Genomic DNA, 4,799 nt, shown 5'->3' with positions numbered 1-4,799 from the left:
TCCTGTTGTACACAGGGTTGCTATGAGTCGGAGCCGACTCGACAGCATCTAACAGCAACAACTGCAGATTCATTAAGCTAAGTAAGAGGAGTCAGAATCTAAAATCTACACAGTGATGACATGCATAAACAGGCAGAAGCCATTCACAGTGAGGGTGAGGTTTGATTTAAAGGGGGCAGGACTAGCAGTATTTCTAGAGGGGAAAAAACTCTTCTGTTATTGTCATTGTAGTACTCGCTATATGACTTGATGTACTTTCAAAACTCAATACTGTACATTGCAAAAGTACATTATTTTTTAAGTTAAAAAAGTTATACAAATGAACTAACAATCACTGAAGAAAAACTTTAAATTAAGGAGAAACTTTGACTGCAAAAAATCAGTCCTGCCTTTGCCAACACAATTCATTAACATTCTTGGTTTCTCCACTGGCAGGTTGGTCTGCCTATCAACATGTTTTATAAAACTGTCAAATACCATTTTATACACTGCCTTTCAAACAGTAAGCTGTGACTCCCTCTCCTACCGTGGACTGTATTTTTTCTCAAGAATGTACTGACAGTACAATGCAATGACATTCAGCCAGGCATTGACTGAAAACTTTTCTGTTACATCTTGACAGTTTCCAGACTTTCAGTATTTCCACTATTACCAGGATCAATGGATAGAAACCTGGTGGTAAACAAAACGTCAGCAGTTCGAACCCACTAGCCATTCAGCAGAAGAAAGTTGTGGTAGTATGATTCCATAAAGATTACAGGCTTGGAAACCCTATGGGGAATTTCTGCTGTCCTAAAGGGTTGCTGTGAGTCAGAATCAACTTGATGGCAATGGGCAGGATCAATGGACATCATTATGGTCCCCAACGATTTCCACAGGATGATTCTGAAAGGAGAATTTCTGGGCCAATGGGTGGCCTACTAAGAATGCTCTGTTCTCTAAAGCCACCATTTCACTGGCCCCTGACAGGAGCTGTCATGGAACCAGCTCCCAGTTCAGCATGAGGCAGTGGCTCTGGATGAACCACCAAGCCCCACAGCAGGTGCGCACCCCAGGTGCAGCAGCAGTGGCCAATCCAGTTCAGCCAAGTAACTGCAGCCTCAGTTTCTGGACTGGCACACTAAGAACTGAATTTCTGGACTGGCGCACTCTCTAAGAATTACCAAAAGCAAGACTCTCTCAAAATAAAGGCCTGTGCTAGACAGAAGCATCACTGCTGACAGGTCACTGCTGCTGTGGGTCCCTAGGAACCCCCAAGAGGAACCCTCTCCTTCCATGCAATCTCTGCTTCTCAGAGCACCACTTCCAAGGTGCATTTTGCAAGATGGTGTGCAGTTTCCTCATCAGTAAACCAGCGATAATAGTTGTGGAGGATAAATGAGGGAAGCAATGGAAAGAATGTTCAGATACACACACAAACATGTTCAATACAAAGTAAGTGAGATTTGCTAAGAAAACACTGCTTTCCAATATAAAGAAGGCTAAAATACCCAAGAGTGGTGGGATATTGAGTGACTTTTCCTTGTAATTTCCTATCATAAGGAAATACCATTTTGCTATTTGTCCACAGTCATGTGCTGTATCTGAGGGGTAACGTGGCTTACACTCACAGTATCCCAGTGTCTTCATGTGAGGTCTCACAGGGGTCTAAATGAGCAGGGACCCTGAAGGATTCCCTCATATGTTACATGAACAGGATCTATCTACAGTTATACTTCACTTATTTTCTAAGAATTCCAAAAGATTTTGTAGATGCTGCCATGTTCCTCACACACATATTCTTCCTAAATATGCTTTCTCACACACTTAATAGAGGTAATTAGTGAAAGTTTTCCCACATATGTGAATCTTCACCTCTTGGAAAGTATAACAGGAAAAGCAAGAAGTTTCCCCCATGACATTCCTTACAGTATTACGGTTACTGAAAAGGAGAGGGATAACCATGTGTTTTCTTTCAGGGTTTTTTTTTAAAGATGGGGGGTGACCAAAAGCTTTCCAACATTACTTTCACATATGTTGTTTCCTTCCATTGTGCTTTCTCACGTGTTCAGAAACCTAAGCACAAACTAAAGAACTGCCCTCATTCCTTACAGAAATAAGGCCTCTCTTCACGGAGTTCATGTGTTTACTGAGGGATGATGATCAACTCAAGGCTTCCACACATTCCTTTACCAATCATAAGCTTCTGTAAAAATGGTGTAGCATCAGAAGCCATCTTCTAACTTCAGGAGAAGGAAAGAGAATCATCAGCCCAATGGTGCTTCCTGAGTTTGTGTTTGACCTCCACCCCCTACAACTTTTTTTTTTTTTTAACCAATTCTGACACCAGCAGTCACTCCCACACCACTCTCAACTTCTCAGCTAGGTTTGATAATTCATTACAATGGCCACAATTGATGGGGCTTATTAGAGAAGTAACAGGTTACAATACAAGAAAAGAACCAAGATGGAAGTAACAGGAACTCAGGATAGTTACTGAATTAGGACCTCTTCTTTTCAACCTCTGCCAACAGGTCCTGTCAAGGCCTTGCTGCTACTGGGCCCTACTCACACCTGGCCTCTGCTACCAGCCTCTGCCCTGCTTGGACAACTGTTTCAGCTCTTTAGAGTATACCCCATTCTGCCAGCAAGCCCCCTACCTAAATGCACTCAGCTCTTTTACTTGTGGGTTGGCAAGCCCACTGTGGCTGACTCATTCTGAGAGCCAGGAAGCCCACAGAACTATCTTGAGCCAGCAGTCTCCAGATTCTGTTGCTGCCTGTTTATATATCACACTTGCCGCTGCTTCCATCTTGCACTGCTCCTCTGACAATGTTAAGCTCCCAGGTCAAGGAGGGTGCCAGTGCAGGGACTCTGCATCCAAGAGACACACTCCACTTCTGGCCTGTCTTGTTCATGGTAGTGAAGTCCCTCTACCCCTCTCTGATACTGGCTCTTTTTTAAACCTAGTCGGATGCCAAAACTGAGTAATCTGCTATGAGGGTTCCATGAACCTTTTTTGCATAGTCCCAACTATGGGAGTTACAATATCATGGCTAGAAGGGCCAATTCACTACATTACAGGTTCTCCCCACTGTTAGATCTTTACTTATTTGTTTAACTTTTTATTGAGATTTGGGTGAAATTTTACAAAGTAGATTTGTTTTACAGTCAACAGTTCATACACATTTTGTTTTGTGGCACTGGTTACATTCTGTGCTCACCTCCTACTTCCTCTCTGTGGTTAGCCTTTCCATGTGTCTTCCTTGCCTATGCATTCCTACTCCCCTACCTTTCTCCCTGTGCAAATGCTGCCCTTCTGATCTCCCATGGTTGATTGTTCTAAAGAGCGAATCTCCCTGGTGCAGGTGTTCAGCTTGTAGGTCTGTCTATTGTTTGTCTGAGAGCTGAGTCATGGGCAGAAAGGTGACTTGGGGACATAGTCTCAGGGGTTTCACTAGTCTGTATCAGACTAGTAAGCGTGGTCGTTTTTATGATTTTGTGTTTTGTTCCAGTTTTCTCCCACTCTACACAGGATCTCCAACTCTGATTCCTTTCTGAGTGGCTGGCATTGGTAGCCAGGCACCATCTAGTTCTTCTGGTTTTAGGGTCATGTAAGTTGAGGCTCCCATGGTCCATTAGTCCTTTGGGCTGTTTCCATGTTTCTTTGCTTTTCTTCACTCTTTGTTGCTCCTGACAAGGAGAAGCCAGTAGATGCCACCTAGATAGCTGCTTGGAAGCTTTTAAGATTCCAGTCACTACTCACTGACGATGGAGAATAGTATTTTTGCATACTTTGTTGTGCCGATTGAGCTTGATGTCTGCCACAACCATGGTCTCCAACCCACAGGTCCATTCCCTCAAGATGCTTATTTACAGCTAAGAAGTTATCCTAACTTTGCCTCCTGTTATGTTTAAACTTCATATGGACATTTTTATAGCACATACAAATATTTATGTAGAAATATTGTCTGCCAAATCTATGTATGACTGAAGGTATTTTCCCATTTGCCTGTCCATACCTATCTACATATGTATCCATCTGCAGATTAGTGTTTGCTGTTACTGATAATGCAGTACTGTGTATGCAATAGTATTTGCCTTTATTGTCTGTACCTTTGTTCACCTCTCCATGGTCTTCCTTTTCCTTAGTAATATTCAGCCAGTCACGTACTTTTGTTACATTGCTTTTCCCTTCACCCATATCAAACTTTTAATATCTATTTTCCCTCCCTCCTTTTCCCTATCCCTGGTACCCAACAAACAAAATTTCCTCCCCTGTGTAAAACTTTCCTTGACTTTTTACAATAACGGACTCATATAGTATTTGCCATTCTGTGATTGACTCATTTCACTCAGTATAATGTCCTCTAAGCTCATCCATGTTACGAGGAGATTCACTGATTCTTCATTATTCTTCAATATTGCATAGTATTCTATTGTGGGTATGTACCATAGTTTGGTTATCCATGTACCCATTGGTGGGTACCTAGGCTGTAATTGTAAATAGTGTTATGATGAATATGGGTGTGCATATATCTCTTCATGCCTTGGATCTGACTCCTTTAGGATATATATTCCTAGTAGTGGGATTACTGGATCAAACAGTACTCCTATTTCCAAATTTGTAATGAAAGTGCCATACCATTTTCCACAGTGGCAGTACCATTTCACAGTCCCACCAGCAGTGTCTGAAAATTCCAATCTTTCCACACTTTCGTTCTATGTCTTACTGAACACTTTTGTCGTTCTATGTCTTACTGAACACTGCTGTAATTGCTGGAAATGGTATCTCATTGTTGTTTTGATGTGCATCTATC

The sequence above is a fragment of the Orycteropus afer genome, unplaced genomic scaffold (genome assembly GCF_000298275.1).
Source record: "Orycteropus afer afer isolate SDZICR_OR568_19922 unplaced genomic scaffold, OryAfe1.0 scaffold00402, whole genome shotgun sequence".
Taxonomy (NCBI): domain Eukaryota; kingdom Metazoa; phylum Chordata; class Mammalia; order Tubulidentata; family Orycteropodidae; genus Orycteropus; species Orycteropus afer.
The sequence above is the reverse complement of the archived record's forward strand: the minus strand, read 5'-3'. Positions refer to the sequence as shown.